A 17668-nucleotide genomic window follows, 5' to 3' on the forward strand; every position below is an offset into this window, starting at 1 on the left:
TTCAATAAATTTTAAAGTTGTAAACTTTTAAAGTGCTGTGTGGCATTTTCCTTCCCTCCTCCACCACCCCTCCTGGGCTACCTTGGTAGTCATCCCCCTGTTTGTGTGATGAATGAATGAAGAATGCATGAATGTGAAGCAACAACGACTTTATTGCCTCTGCAAGCGGTGATCGAAGGGAGGAGGGGAGGGTGGTTAGCTTACAGGGAAGTAGAGTGAACCAAGGGGCGGGGGGTTTCATCAAGGAGAAACAAACAGAACTTTCACACCGTAGCCTGGCCAGTCACAAAACTGGTTTTCAAAGCCTCTCTGATGCGTACCGCGCCCTCCTGTGCTCTTCTAACCGCCCTGGTGTCTGGCTGCGTGTATCCAGCAGCCAGGTGATTTGCCTCAACCTCCCACCCCGCCATAAATGTCTCCCCCTTACTCTCAGATATTGTGGAGCACACAGCAAGCAGTAATAACAGTGGGAATATTGGTTTCGCTGAGGTCTAAGCGAGTCAGTAAACTGCGCCAGCGCGCCTTTAAACGTCCAAATGCACATTCTACCACCATTCTGCACTTGCTCAGCCTGTAGTTGAACAGCTCCTGACTACTGTCCAGGCTGCCTGTGTATGGCTTCATGAGCCATGGCATTAAGGGGTAGGCTGGGTCCCCAAGGATACATATAGGCATTTCAACATCCCCAACAGTTATTTTCTGGTCTGGGAATAAAGTCCCTTCTTGCAGCTTTTGAAACAGACCAGAGTTCCTGAAGATGTGAGCGTCATGTACCTTTCCCGGCCATCCCACGTTGATGTTGGTGAAACGTCCCTTGTGATCCACCAGAGCTTGCAGCACTATTGAAAAGTACCCCTTGCGGTTTATGTACTCGCCAGCTTGGTGCTCCGGTGCCAAGATAGGGATATGGGTTCCGTCTATGGCCCCACCACTGTTAGGGAATCCCATTGCAGCAAAGCCATCCACTATGACCTGCACATTTCCCAGGGTCACTACCCTTGATATCAGCAGATCTTTGATTGCGTGGGCTACTTGCATCACAGCAGCCCCAACAGTAGATTTGCCCACTCCAAATTGATTCCCAACTGACTGGTAGCTGTCTGGCGTTGCAAGCTTCCACAGGGCTATCGCCACTCGCTTCTCAACTGTGAGGGCTGCTCTCATCTTGGTATTCATGCGCTTCAGGGCAGGGGAAAGCAAGTCACAGAGTTCCATGAAAGTGCCCTTACGCATGCGAAAGTTTCGCAGCCACTGGGAATCGTCCCAGACCTGCAACACTATGCGGTCCCACCAGTCTGTGCTTGTTTCCCGAGCCCAGAATCGGCGTTCCACAGCATGAACCTGCCCCATTAGCACCATGATGCATGCACTGGCAGGGCCCATGCTTTCAGAGAAATCTGTGTCCATGTCCTGATCACTCACGTGACCGCGCTGACGTCGCCTCCTCGCCCGGTAGCGCTTTGCCAGGTTCTGGTGCTGCATATACTGCTGGATAATGCGTGTGGTGTTTAATGTGCTCCTAATTGCCAAAGTGAGCTGAGCGGACTCCATGCTTGCCTTGGTATGGCGTCCGCACAGAAAAAAGGCGCGGAATGATTGCCTGCCGTTGCTCTGACGGAGGGAGGGGCGACTGACGACACGGCTTACAGGGTTGGCTTCAGAGAGCTAAAATCCACAAAGGGGGTGGCTTTAAATCAAGGAGTAGTTCAGGCAGGAGTTCATGGAGGGTTCCAATAAGAAATGGTGCACCTAAGTTACTGTTCTTATTGGAACAAGGAGGTTAGCGTGGCCTCTGATTGATACATGGCTAGATTTAGCTCGCTGCACCTTCTGTGGGTGACTGCAGTGTGACCTAGAGGAATGAGTCCCCTAGACAGGGGAAGAGGCAAATGAGTACAAAACAAATCTGGTCTATTTCTTGTTTCGATCCACTCCATCTATCTTTTACATCTTTGGCTGGCAGCAGACGGTGCAGAAGGACTGCATGCCATCCATATCTCATGGCTGCTTGGCAGAAGATGGTACAGTACGATTGCTAGCCATCGTCATCTCTTGCCTGCCCGGCAGAAGATGGTACAATACGACTGCTAGCAATCCGTATTGCCTGCCTGATCACCATAAGACGGTTCAATAGGACTGACTGCAGGACTAAAGAGAATGACCTGGTCAAGTCACCAAAAATTTAGTCCCTGCGCCCATGTCTGCCCAGGCGCTCCCAGCCGACGTGGCCAGGAGCACCTCGGACACGACGAGAACGGCTACCAGTCGTACTGCACCGTCTGCTGCCAGAAGGCAATGGGTTGCTGCTACTGTGTAGCAATGCCGTACCGCGTCTTCCAGCACCCAGGAGACATACGGTGACGGTTACCTGAGCGGGCTCCATGCTTGCGGTGGTATGGCGTCTGCACAGGTAACTCAGGAAAAAAGGCGCGAAACGATTGTCTGCCCTTGCCTTCACGGAGGGAGGGAGGGAACGGGGGCCGGACAATATGTACCCAGAACCACCCGCGACAATGTTTCAGCCCCATCAGGCATTGGGATCTCAACCCACAATTCCAATGGGCAGCGGAGACTGCGGGAACTGTGGGATAGCTACCCACAGTGCAACGCTCCGGAAGTCGACTCTAGCCTCGGTACTGTGGAAGCACTCCGCCGAGTTAATGCACTTCTGTGGGGACACACACTCGAATATATAAAACCGATTTCTAAAAAACCAACTTCTATAAATTCGACCTTATTCCGTAGTGTAGACATACCCTAAGGTGCCACAAGTACTCCTTTTCTTTTTAAGTGGTCTTTGTGTCACTAGTGGGACAGAACACTGCACCCAGAAGGTGTGGGGGTTACACAAACTCTAACATTCCATGCAAAAGTCTTGGGAATAGGTACTCTATGTATAGGGAAATAGCTAAATGCAGGAAAACTTTTATCAAAACAGATTGGACTTCTACATAGATTGGTTCTGTCGACATGCATGGGCTGAAATTGTGGAAAAGCAGCATCACTTGCCCCATAACCTCAGCTGTGCTGAACACAATGCCATCAGCCTCAGGAACAACTCTGACATCATAATCAAAAAGGCTGACAAAGGAGGTGCTGTTGTCATCATGAGTAAGTTAGAATATGAACAAGAGGCTGCTAGGCAGGTCTCTAACTCCACATTCTACAGACCATTATCCTCTGATCCCACAAAGGATTACCAAAAGAAACTACACCATCCGCTCAAAAAACTCCCTGAGAAAGCACAGGAACAGATCTGTGCAGACACATGCCTAGAACCCCGTCCAGGGGTATTCTATTTGCTACCCAAGATCCATAAACCTGGAAATCCTGGATGCCCCATCACACATTGGCACCCTAACAGCAGGATTGTCTGGCTATGTGGACTCTCTCCTCAGGCCCTATGCTACCAGCACTCCCAGCTATCTTTGAGACACCACTGACTTCCTGAGGAAACTACAATCCATTGCTGATCTTCGAGAAACCCACCATCCTGGCCACTATGGATGTAGAAGCCCTCTACACTAACATTCCACACAAAGATGGACTACAAGCCATCAGGAACAGTATCCCCGATAATGTCATGGCAAACCTGATGGCTGACCTTTGTGACTGTCCTCACTCACAACTATTTCACATTTGGGGACAATATATACACCTTCAAGTCAGTGGCACTGCTATGGGTACCCACATGGCCCCACAGTATGCAAACATTTTTATGTCTGACTTAGAACGCTTCCTTAGCTCTTGTCCCCTAATGCCCCTACTCTACTTGTGCTACATTGAGGACATCATCATCATCTGGACCCATGGAAAAGAAGCCCTTGAGGAACTCCATGATTCAACAATTTCCATCCCACCAACCTCAGCCTAGACCAATCCACACAAGCGGTCCATTTCCTAGACACTACTGTGCTAATAAGCAATGGTCACAAACACCATCCTATACTGGAAACCTACTGACTGCTATACTTACCTACATGCCTCCAGCTTCAATCCAGGACACACCACATGATCCATTGTCTACAGCCAAGCTCTAAGATACAACCGCATTTGCTCCAACCCCTCAGACAGAGACAAAACACCTACAAGATCTCTATCAAGCATTCTTAAAACTAGAATACCCACCTGCTGAAGTGAAAAAAAAAAAACAGACTGACAGAGCCAGAAGAGTACCCAGAAGTCACCTACTACAGGACAGGCCCAACAAAGAAAATAACAGAATGCCACCAGCCGTCACTTTCAGCCCCCCAACTAAAATCTCTCCAGCGCATCAAAGATTTACAACCTATCCTGAAAAAGAACCTCACTCACAGATCTTGGGAGACAGACAGCCCCCCAACCTGAAGCAAGTACTCTCCAGCAACCACACACCACACAACAAAAACATTAACCCAGGAACCCATCCTTGCAACAAAGCCTGATGCAAACTCTGTCCACATATTTATTCAAGTGACACCATCATAGGACCTAATCACATTAGCCACACCATCAGGGGCTCATTCACCTGCAAATCTACCAATGTGATATATGCCATCATGTGCCAGCAATGCCCCTCTGCCATGTTCATTGGCCAAACCGGACAGTCTCTACGCAAAAGAATAAATGGACACAAATCTGACATCAGGAATCATAACATTCAAAAACTGGTAGGAGAACACTTCAACCTCTCTGGCCACTCGGTAAAAGATTTAAAGGTGGCAATTTTGCAACAGAAAAGCTTCAAAAACAGAATCCAGTGAGAAACTGCTGAGCTTGTATTAATATGCAAGTTAGATACCATTAACTTGGGTTTGAATAGAGACTGGGAGTGGCTGGGTCATTACACATAGGGAAACAGATTCAATATGTTAAGTATCCTCACACCTTCTTGTGAGCTGTCTAAATGGGCCATCCTGATTATCACTACAAAAGTTTTTCTCCTGCTGATAATAGCTCATCTTAATTAGCCTCTTCCAGTTTGTATGGAAACTCCCACCTTCTCTCTCTCTGTATCTTCTTACTATATGTTCCATTCTATGCATCTGATGAAGTGAGCTTATGCGCCAATAAATTTATTAGTCTCTAAGGTGCCACAAGTACTCCTGTTAGTCACTGAAGAAGCAAAGCACAGGGAGCCAAGTCTTGCCTCTACATTTGTAGAGCCAGAAGGGTGTTGGCAGGCTCAAAATCCTGCACAAGCAGCACTGCATGCTATTTCCAAAGAGAGCACTAGGATTGGAACATGGTCAGCCACCTAAGGTATGGTCTGTGGGGAGGGTAGAGAGGGCATGGCTGTCCTCCAAACCTATGAATGCTCATGTAGCTATCAGAGGCACATGAGGCTGGCATGTTATTGCTGCTCTGCAAGCAGCAGAGACTACCCCAAAATGTACAAAGCAGGCCTGCCATTTGAAATCCTGTTCTGCCTTTTCAGATGGGATTGCTTGTAACCCAGGAGACAGTTGGCAGATCTCTGCTTCCTCCCTTTGTACACAGATATGAACGGACTCATTGTAAGACTGAGCTGCCAGACAGTTTGTAGGTGCATAGATTGTGGAGTGATTGGGAAAAGACTTTGTATAAACATTATAGATATTATTTGTGATTACTTCATTAGTCATTTTCAATATGGTTTTCTTGCATTCAGAAAGCAAGAGAGGGAAACTCTTCACTGGTTTTCAGTAAGTGAGTGAACGAACATCCACATGTTAGCAAATGAATGAATGGCCTGATGAAGAAAGTGTCTGCAACAGCAGTGCATTTTGATCCTGTGACATTGTCCTTTGGTAACATTTCTATTAACTTGTTTGAAGTGACTGCAAGTACAGATTAATGAATGAAAAATAAAAATCAAACTAACAAAAATTCTTTTTCATAATGTGAAAGTGGCACATATAGGTCAGTCATATAAACAATAAGATGTACTGAATTAAAGCACCTTTCTGCCAAGGATCTTGCAATGCTTTCAGACAAATTAGTTGCGTCTCATGATACCCCCTGATGCACGTTCATTATTATGCCCATTTTACCAGTGGTGAAACTGAGGCAAAGAGTGACTTGCCTACTGGAGTGAGTCAGAGGCAGAGCCAAGAAAGAACCCATGAGTCCTTATGTAGTATCTCTTGTTTAAAGCCCTGATCCTACAAGGTGTTAATTCTCTCAGCTCCTATTGACTTTGGGAGTTGAGGGTATCTGGCATCTGAGCTCTCAGCACTTCAGGCTCTCTGCCACTACAGTTGGGACCAAAACCCCATATTTTAAAAAGTACCCTCAATGGTTAATTCAAGGTGCCTTCAGTCTGTATGGTAAATATTCATTTTCAGAATTAGCATGTGTACCATGGACATGTAGAGACAGGGTCACTAGGATTCACTGGGTAAATAATCATGCACACTCCAGAGTGGATAGCTGGACATTTAAAGCACATTATTTGTCTAGCTAAATATAATATAAAGTATAGAAAGATCAAATTTGGCTTCAGAGTTGCATGCTGCCATATCTGTAGAGAGAAATTGGTCTTATATTTTTCACATCTTTCTCAGTAGTTCCTGTACCCTTAGTTGTGTTTCCTTCTTTCAGAATCTCATATGAAAACTTAGCCTGCCACTGGATTTGCTTTCATACATGTGATCCCGTATTTCCTTACTCCTAATGGTTGGTATTTTGAAGCTAAAGGTGTGGCTGCCACAACTAGTTCCCTTTCAAGGCTCATGTTTGCTGCACACGTTTGTCGGTTTCCAAATTGGCTTGGCATATTACAGTTAAAAACTGACGGTGTCAAAGAAAATGAAATGTAGGTGTTTTAATCCCCATAATTAATACTTCTAAATTTAGTTCCTTCTCTGTCCTGCCTTGTGCAAAAATCCCTTCAATGAAACTGATCTTGATTTTTTTCAATAAAGCGTTTCAGAAAAAAAACCAACTAGGAAGTTTGAATCTCTGGTACTTGAGCATTCAGTCGTATTTAACAGCATGTCAGTGTATCCTGCATGCCAAATGTGGCCCACAGAATTCTAAACTGCTGTCCACATCTTTAAAATGAACGTGCAGCCCATGTAGACTGTCGATTTTCTAAAGCAACTAATGATTTTGATTATCTTGATTTTTGTGGGTCCAAATTGAAATACCTTCAAGTGTCTGATTTTTGGAGAGCCAGCAGTCAGCACTTCCTGAAAATCACGGCCAATTAAAGTATCTCAAGTTGGGCACCAAAAAACATAGGCACTCCAAATCAATCATTTTAGAAATCCTTGGCCTACAAGAGTCCCAGCATGCAATGCTCCATCTGGAGTTAAAGTGGGAGATTTTACACATAAGGTGGAACAGCAGCCCAACACGGTAGCATTTAATTTCAGAAAGGGGGACTACAGAAAAAATGAGGAAGTTAAACAGTTATTAAAAGGTACACTGCCAAAAGTGAAATCCCTGAAAGGTGCATGGAAATTTTTTAAAGACACTATAATAGACTCAACTTAAATGTACCCCCCAAATTAAAAAAACATAGTAAGAGAACCAAAAAAGTGCCACTGTGGTGAAACAAAGAAAAGCAGCAGTTAGGCAAAAAGGCATCCTTTAAAAAGTAGAAGTTAAATCCTAGTGAGGAAGATAGAAAGGAGCATAAACTCTGGCAAGTGAAGTGTAAAAATAATTAGGAAGGGCCAAAAAAGAATTTGAAAAACAGCTATCCAAAAACTCAAAAAGTAATAAAAAATTGTGCTAAGTACACCAGAAGCAGGAAGCCTGCTAAACAACCAGCTGACCATTGAGATGCTAAAAGAGCACTCAAATACGATAAGGCCATTGCAGAGAAACTAAATGAATTCCTCACAAGTTTTGGAACAATTTGATAAATCACCAGGACCAGATGGTATTCACCCAAGAGTTCTGAAGGAACTCAAGTGTGAAACTGAACTACTGTGGTTTGTAACCTATCATTTAAATCAGCTTCTGTACCAAATGACTGGAGGATAGCTAATGTGATGCCAATTTTTAAAAAAGGGCTCCAGAGGTGATCCCTGCAATTACAGGCCAGTATGTTTTACTTCAGTATCAGGCAAACTGGTTGAAACTATAGTAAAGAACAAAATTGTCAGACACAGATGAATATAATTTGGGGAAGAGTCAACATGGTTTTTGTAAAGGGAAATCATGCCTCACCAATCTACTAGAATTCTTTGAGGGGGTCAACAAGCGTGTGGACAAGGGGGATCCAGTGGAGGGAGCTGTAGCTCACGAAAGCTTATGCTCTAATAAATTTGTTAGCCTCTAAGGTGCCACAAGTACTCCTTTTCTTTTTCCAGTGGATATAGCGTACTTCGATTTTCAGAGAGCTTTTGACAAGGTCCCTCACCAAAGGCACTTAAGCAAAGTACGCTGTCATGGGATAAGAGGGAAGGTCCTCTCATGGACTGGTAACTGGTTAAAAGATAGGAAACAATTTGTAGGAATAAATGGTCTGTTTTCAGAAGGGAGAGAGGTAAATAATGGTGTCCTCCAGGGGTCTGTACTGGGACCAGTCCTATTCAACATATTCATAAATAATCTGGAAAAAGGGGTAAACAGTAAGGTGACAAAATTTGCAGTGGGTAGCTATCTTGAGTAGTTTTGTAAGTCCAAAGCAGACTGCGAAGGCCTAGAAAGGGATCTCACAAACCAAGGTGACTAGGCAACAAAATGGCAGATGAAATTCAATGTTGATAAATGAAAAATAATGCACATTGGAAAACATAATCCCAACTCTACATATAAAACGAGGGGGGGTCTAAATTAGCCATTACCACTCAAAGAGATCTTGAGTCATTGTGGATAGTTCTCTGAAAACATCCACTCAATGTGGATCGGCTGTCAAAACAAACAGAATGTTGGGAATCATTAAGAATGGGATAGATAAGACAGAAAATATCATATTGCCTCTATGTAAACCCATGGTATGCCCACATCTTGAATACTGCATGCAGCTGTGGTCGCCCTATCTCAAAAAAGGGATATTGGAAAAGGTTCAGAAAAGGCAGCTTCTGTATTATAAGATTGGACTTTTCAGCTTGGAAAAAAAGAGATGAATAAGGGGGGATATGGTCTATAAAATCATGACTGGTGTGGAGAAAGTAAATAAGAAAGTGTCATTTACTCTCTCGTAACACAAGAGCTAGGGGACACCAAATGAAAATAGGCAGCAGGTTTAAAAAACAAACAAAAGGAAGTATTTCTTCACACAATGCACAGTCAGCCTATGGAACTCTTTGCCAGAGGATGTTGTGAAGGCCAAGACTATATCAGGGTTCAAAAAAGAACTAGATAAATTCATGGAGGATAGGTCCACCTATGGCTGTTAGCCAGGATGGGCAGGGATGGTGTCCCTAGCCTCTGTTTTCCAAAAGCTGGGAATGGGCGATAGGAGATGGATCACTTGATGATTAACTGTTCTACTCATTCCCTCTGGGGCACTTGGCTTTGGCCACTGTGGAACAGGAGACTGGGCTAGATGGATCTTTGGTCTGACCCAGTATGTCTGTTCTTATTGTGTACTAGGACTATTGTCTCTACACCTCCATATGTAAAGTAAAACAAGGTTGGTGGCAATTTGCTCCACTATATGCAAATGCAATGCTGACAGATTCTGATCGTCAGGATCAAACCTGGGAGCTCAGTGCATGAGCTTCTACTGCATGAACTGAAAGCCAACTGGCTGTTAGCTATATAATAAGTCTACTCTACAGCCTTACTTATCTGCCTCTCTCTGCCACTAGATGGGACAGACCACCACACCCAGGTGGTTGTGTGGTTTACACAAACTCAGTGCAGTCCCCTATCTCCTGTCAAATTCTCAGCAAGGCTCTTGGTCAGGCAAAATTTAGGCTTCCCTCTTTGGATTATTCTAAACTGCAGCAATAGAATTGAAACTGGATATTCCTGGAAGCCAGGTATAGGGTGTGCAAGATCTTTGGAGAAAGTTTCTCTGCTCAGAAATCAGTGTCTAAAGCAGCTATGTTGATTGTTCTGGACCCTGTATTCCAAGACTGACCAGATTTACTTATTCTAGGATTTGTACAGAGCAGTTTCAAGTTCTCATCCTGCCAGACCTTATTCATCTTTGCTTAACCAAAGACCTTCAGAACAATCTGCTGAGCAGCTTTAAGCAGTTTACCATGCTAGTGGGTAGTATGGGGTAATGTGAGCCCTGAAACAGAATGTAATAGAATCTTTAGATGTGGATTTTGAAGAATAGAGCCAGCCACCAGAAAATTAGGTACAGAAATCATGACATCTGTTTATGGTACTTTTAGGGAAAAGTGAGATACTGTACACAAACAATACAGAGGAAAAACAGTGAGGACCTAAATACACAGCATAAAATCTATATACACCTTAGTACAGACAAGTCATTTATCTGTTGAAATGGAAGCAAAATAAGATGCCTGGGCCCTTTACTGATCCTTCTGGACATAGAAAGATTACTTTAAATGTACTTTTAAAAGAAGTCTGCTTCGCTTCTTTTACTTTATAAATACAAGGTCCTGAATGCCTCCTTCTGACCCAGACTCTCCACACCATTCTCTGAATTGCTGGCAAACACTGAACCTTCGGTGACACACTGTCACAGGGCACACCGCTCACTGCTCATCTGGGGACTCCTCCTGGTCACTGTGGGGATTAGCTCTTGAGGGCAACACCCACTTCCACAGCTGTGGCCAGCTGTCTCACAGACAGGTCTGCAGTCCCTCACTGGTCCCAGGAACCGCAGCTTCCTCTTCATGGCTCAGCCCCCTGGCTAGATCACTCAGTGTTCCCCCCTTCTGGGATAGCAAAGTCCCTTCTCCCTAACAGTTCTAGGCAGTCTTCCCTCTGGCTGCCCCATGGTGCTACTCTCTGTGGCTTGTATGGGAACCCAGACCCACCCTCTACTCCAGGTTCTATTCCAAGGACCTTCAGCCCAGCAGTTCTGGGCCTTCCTCTCTCAGCCCTTACTGCTCCTTCCCTGGCCTGCTTCCTACCACACCTTGTTCCCCTTCTCTCAGGGTGTACCAGCTCCAAAGCCCTCTTCCCAGGGAGTGACTACTTCCTACAGCCTTTCCCAGTAGCCCTGCTTGTTACTGCACAGCTGAACCTGCTTCTAATTAGTCCCCTGCTCACTGGCTCTTCCTCCAGGTGCAGCATGTGAAGTGAATTGGCCTGCCCAGCCACTTTTACCTCTTTCAGTTCTGTATCGGGTGGTCACCCCACACCACATTAATTTCTTAAATTATTTCTTAAATAGTATTTTAAAACTATTTGTTGCTGTGTTATTATATATTAACTAAGTAAGTGTGCTGGGCTGGACTCTCTCAGCAAAGTCTAATCCAATTGGTTGTTTGAGCTGTATGTTATTGGGTCTGTCATGTTATCTGTTTCCATGTTCAAAATAACCTGATTAATTGGTGAATATAGTGGACTCCTCTATATCTTTATTTTTTCTCCTGAGTCTGAAATTTTGTCACTAGGCCCTTGACTATAGAAACAGGAATACCTTAGGACATCAGTGGCACGTGAGAGTCAAATCACCTTACAGATTTGGTGGGCGAGAAATGCACAGAGCAGGGGAAGTGCAAATATTAACTTCTCTTTAAATTTTGCAAAACTATTGGGAAATGTGACGAACACTGACGCACAATAATATCAGAAAACTGTTAATAAAACAGGCTCTTAATACTGCTTAGCAGTTTTCCAGGACTTGAAATACTAAGGCAGGTCAGTACAAGTCTTCTCACAACTAGGAAACTTTTTCTAAGGATTGGCTGTGGATTAGTGATCAGAAAGGAAAAAAAAATCTATACCTAGAGCGAGCCATTTCAAACTTCTGATCAGTGGCAGATTTGGGTGCTCAGATACTATATTGATAAGGGTCAGATAGAGAAAAATGGAGTAGATATTCAATTCTTTAATGATCGTTGTTAGAATTTTTTCCCCTCAAATTGCAGAGCTACTAAAAATCTCTAAATGTTATCAGAGCTAAAGCTAGCTTTTGGAGGATGACATTTTATATGTACTTTGGCTCAACCTGCACCACTTAAGAAAGCTGCAAAATCAGTCCCCAGATCCTACACAATACTAAAAGGCTGATCTAATCGCTATTGAAGTATAAATAGAAAGGATTGTGACCTACTGCTAGTTTGAGAAGAGAAGTGTGGAAAAGATATTTTTGAACCTAAAAGTTAAGTTTAGAGCCCTCCTAGCTCATATTGTAGCTTTGGTATTTTTATTGCCCCATGTCATTACCTATTTATGATGCTAATTTACTGTACAGCAAGAGGATCTTAATTGTATTAAAGTCATTAAAATCAGAATCACCAATGATTCATCTCGGTTATTCAGTAACAGCAAAACCACAATGTTTTTACATGGTATTAGTGGTGTTGTAGCCAGGTTTGTCTTGTGATATTAGGACCTGAAGAGCTCTGTGTAAGCTTGTCTCCCTCACCAACAGAAGTTGGTCCAATAAAAGATTACCTCACGCAGCTGGCCTCTTTACATGGTATTATTCATTTGCTCATTTTTTTCTTATGGGTGCAGAGATAAGTGGTTTGTGCCTTGCTTTCTCCTCACTGTGAAAATGAAGTTAAAGGCTGAGTTTGTCAAAGGAGAGTGAGGGCGTTAAGCACTCAACTGCCATTGAAAGTCAGTAACATTTGGGCACCTTCAAGCCCGTTTGAAGATCCCTGACAAAATGATTAATGGGACAATGCTGAGTGGAGAAATAATGACATATGAGAAACTACTCTGTTCTCTAGGGACAATCTCTAGGCCAGAATAGGTGGGTATAGCTACACTGCAATCACACGTGTGACTGCGACACAGGTAGTTATAACCTGACAGCCACAGCTTCACTGCTATCATTTGATCTAGCAAGCTCCAATAAGCTAGCTCTGGTATGTCTTCATGTGCTGCAGTCACATCTGATTGCAGCATAAAAATCCCCATTGTGCTGATGCAATCCAGTCAGTCCATGATACATGTCGCCTTTTGTGTCCAATCCACAGAGGATATGGGTCTGTTATAGCTCTCATCTAAAGAGAGACAGGTTTTCAATAAATATTAAAATTATTTCTGCCTTACATCAATTCTAACATGTACATGATTTAATTTTAATCTGAAACTCATAGGTATCACATGTCTTAAAAATCCACTATTAGGCTTATGCAGATAGACAGTGTTGGTAGCACTGGAGAAAAACACTAATGTGATATCTAAGATTAGCATCTAGACTTTCTGCTTGACAACACTCAGAGCAGAACTACGGTTGATGTCCTGCTATTTGAATACTATGGTATATCGCAGGGTTTGTCAACATTTTGAATGAAAGAAGGTGAATACTTTCTATCTGACTCACCTTGAGGAGTAAAAAGAAAAGGAGTACTTGTGGCACCTTAGAGACTAACCAGTTTATTTGAGCATAAGCTTTCATGGGCTAAAACCCACTTCATCAGATGCATGCAGTGGAAAATACGGTAGGAAGAGATATACATATACACAGAGAACATGAAAAATGGGTGTTGCCATATCCACTATAATCAGTGATCAGTGAGAGTGATCAGTTAAGATGAGCTATTATCAGAAGCTTATGCTCAAATAAACTGGTTAGTCTCTAAGGTGCCACAAGTACTCCTTTTCTTTTTACGAATACAGACTAACACGGCTGTTACTCTGAAACCTTGAGGAGTGATAGTAAAGTGCCATCCAGTGGCAATTTGGTATAGCTGCAACACGTCGTACGGTCTGGGTAAGCTTTGAGAATTTGCTTCAAGCCATTGTGTTTAGCACCTGTGGCTAAGATGTTCTGAAATAAATGTCTTAAGTTAAGCTCTTAAATGGTCTGATTTTCAAAAGAATGGAGCACCCTTGAAGTCATGGCAACTGCTGGGTGCTCAATGCTTTTAAAAATAGGGCCACTTAAGGTGCCTAAACATGGTTTAGGCACTCATTTTTGAAAATCTTGGTATTTAACTTTAATGACCAATGGCCTAGTATAATACCAACCAAAGTTTATTGGAGTCATTCCATTGCCTTCAGCTGACATTGGATAAGTCTCCAAATTCTGCCCCCAGTTGCATTTGTACAATTTAAAGAGACACTGTCAGGCCAAATTTGTCCTCCTATTTATAAAGCCTAAGATCAATATGAATGTTTCCATTAATTTTTAAAAAATACAATGAAGCCAGTTTTTAACAATTAATACCTAGCTGTTATAGTGCTTTTCATCAACAGATCTCAGAGAGCTTTACAAAGGAGCTCAATATCATTATCCCCATGTTAAACAAATCAGACTGAAAGAAATCTTTCACTTTTAATAATCAAAGGCATTATTTTTAACATACATATACTTCTATGAAAAATATTTGGCCAAGTTCTGCTCTCAGTAATAGTTGATCTAGCAGTGTCCCTTTAAAGCCACTTGCAATCGCCTGTAACTTTGGGCATTCTTTATTTTTGGTGCCCAATGTAGAAAAAAGGATGGTGGAACTGCAATGATGGGGCAGCGCAGAGCACATTAGGAGATGATCAACCGGGGCAGAACAGATCCACTGAAGCCATCAAATAATTGTTCTATTCCTCCTTTCTTTCAAATGTGGTTTTGCTTTTTCCTTTGTTTAATTTCTGCTTCAAGTGAAAAAGGAACTTTTCTTCTTGAATGTAAATGCAGAAGATCTGAGACAGCTCCTGTGGAGGCAAAGTGTGGGAGTTTTGCTCCATGGAGCATTTTGACCACTGAGCAGTGCTTTGTCATGTGCTATATATCTATATGGTAGATACAGATGTATATATGGGATCTATGTTATAGATATTGTTTCAGTAATTAGATTTTATGAAACTTTATGTTCTAAATTTAAATATTGTTTATAGTGGGGACCAAAGTAAGATAGAAGCTTAGACACTAAGCAGCTGACACAACTTAGAAATATTTACAGAATATCCTGACTTTCAAAGACCTATCTGGGTATAAAATAAAAGTGCTTGTTGTGGCTTATCATTCTGCACTAAGTCTAGGTCTTTTGTTACAGCTTAGGGCCTAATTGTTAGATATACTAAGTACCTGAAATTCCTCTTTGAGTCTGTAGGAGTTGCAGGTGGTCAGAAGTTTGCAGTATCAGACCCTTTGTGTAATAGGCTTGCAGGGCTGAATGACTTTTGTGACAAAGCTCTAACCTTGTCTCAGTGGGTCCCACACTTCCAGGCAGATTACCCTAGCCTCAGAGGCTCACTAGGACCATCCACATAGCCCTTCTCTCTAGAGAGAAGGGTCACAGCCTACTGAGCTATTTTCATCATAAATCAGCAAGGGAAGTGGGAAGAAGCAACCCTCTCTCAGACAGTCTCTGTTGTCTCACAGTCTGATTAATCATGGAGAGTGGAGGAGGGTGGGGGGAACCCAGGCCCACCCTCTACTCCAGGCTCCAGCCCAGAGACCCTAATAGTAACAGCTATTGGTAGCTGACCTTTTGAAACAGGACAAGTACAATTCCCTGGGCCACTTCTCCCCAGCAGCCCCCACTTACTTAATACCTACTTCACCCTTACCTCAGGGCCTCCTTCCTTGTGCCTAATAGGGTTGGTATTGTCCAGTTTCTCCAGCAACAGAGCTTCCTTCTACAGCTCCGTATACATGCATCTCACTGACTACCTGGGAGGCTTTTAACTAGTTCCAGCCAGCCCTTGATTGGCTTCAGTTGTCCCAATCAACCTAGCTATCTCCACTGCTTTCTGGAAGGATCTTAATTGGCCCCAGGTGACTTGATTAACCGGGAGCAAATGCCATTTGGTTACCATGGTAACAGGGATTCATTTAGTCTGTTCCTTACTACTTTCCTGTAGCCATCTGGCCTTGTAATGAAAATAGCACAGACATATTAACATGTATCACCTAACTGCTCCAAACTCATCAAGAATAAGGTAAACAAATTGTAATTAGCCAACAACTGAACTTTCTGTTGTTATTTCTATAGTGCCATAGGTGTGCATGAGAGTGCCCTCAAGTCCTGGAGACAGTGTGACAGCAGAGTTGGCAGAACAAGGGGGCAAGAGGTGATTGGTCAAGCTCTTGGGTTGTTCTGTTTACTGTATATTGGATCTGAATCTCCTCTCATCGACATGGGTGTAAGTCAGGAAGTACTCCACTGCAGTCACTGGAGTTATACTGGTGTAAGAAAGGTGGTAGGGGGGAAAGGTCAGTGGTGGGCTGTGACCATTGGGACAGAGATGGGTGTGACCCTGGGAACAAAGCTGTGTGTGTATGTATGTGTGTGTGTGGGTGTTAGTGGTTGGTCTGGTCCTGGGGCAGCTTTAGCATGGATGCCTGGGTTCATCTGCACCCACAAAAATCATAAAACCAAGGGTGCACAAACAAGTAAACATACACCTCATTCAGCCTACATGGGAGACCCTGAGGTGGGGGTCAATGTTCCCTCTAATTTTTAACAGTCCGTGTGTGCAAAAAATTTCTTCTGTGCCACCACCGAAGCAAACAAACCAACAAAAAAGCCAGAGTGCTGCTGCCGACGCGGAAAAAAAAGCCGTTGCCGAAGCTGGAGTTCTCGCGGGGTTTCGCCGTGTGCGCGGGGTTTAAGATCTGTGTGCACACGCACAGCTTAGAGGGAACAGTGGTAGGGGTCATGGTGTGTTGGAGAGCTAGGCCCGCCCCACACTCACCCGGCTGTAGTGCACCAGGTTGCAACACCACTCAGTCAAATTTGGCCTGACCAGGCCAAACCTGAGCAGTGTTTTCACCCCGTGTGACAGGTCGCAACGCCTGGAGCAGGGAGTTGGGCCCTGCCCCTGTGGAGAGCCACCACTGCCATGGGCTATCAGAAGACCTGCCGTTTTCTATTCCTGGCTTTGGGACCATGAGCGAGTCTCTTCACTGCTGCGTGCCTCAGTTTCCCCAACTATCAAATAGAGCTAATCAAGGGTTTGTTTGTTCTCCCCGTTTGACAGGGTGGGAAACTGAGACACAGTTGGGACCTGTCTACACTACAGGTCTGTAGTGCATTTGTAAGCTTCTGACCCTCACATGTTGTTCAGAGCCTATGGACAACACAGCTCCTCAAGGTGTATTTGTTCTGTGCTTACCCCTATGTACCAGCAGGGCTGGATGGCCTTTTCTCACTGTTCTGTGGGGGGCAGATCCTGGGTACTAAAGGTCTGAAGAAGCTCTCAAGGACTAATTTTTTAAAATAATTTTTTATCAATGAATTGGGAGAAAACATACAATCACTGCTGATAAGATTGGTGAGTGACAAAATAGTGGCAGCGTGGTAATTACTGATGAGGAGAGGGCAGTGATACAGAGTGAGCTGGCTTATTCGGCAAGCTGGACCCATTCAAAGAAAACAAGTTTGACCAGAGCCAAATGCAAGGTCCTATACCTAGCAACAAGGCATGCCAGCCACACCTCAGATTGGGGAAGTGTATCCAGGAAAATCTTATATCAATAAAATAAAAACCAGCAGGATCTTATTAAAGGGGAAAAGGCAAAATGCCACATTTATTGTGAATACAGAAAGAATCATAGTAAGCAATTAGTTATAGCTATAACATTCCATTCAATTTCATATTTATTCACACATTCATTCATACACACACACACACAGGTTCTGCAAGGTTGTTATCATAGTTACCAGCCTTAGAGTTGCTCATACCAAGCCACTGGCCAGGTGGC

This window comes from Chelonia mydas, chromosome 3 (assembly GCF_015237465.2).
Source record: "Chelonia mydas isolate rCheMyd1 chromosome 3, rCheMyd1.pri.v2, whole genome shotgun sequence".
Taxonomy (NCBI): domain Eukaryota; kingdom Metazoa; phylum Chordata; order Testudines; family Cheloniidae; genus Chelonia; species Chelonia mydas.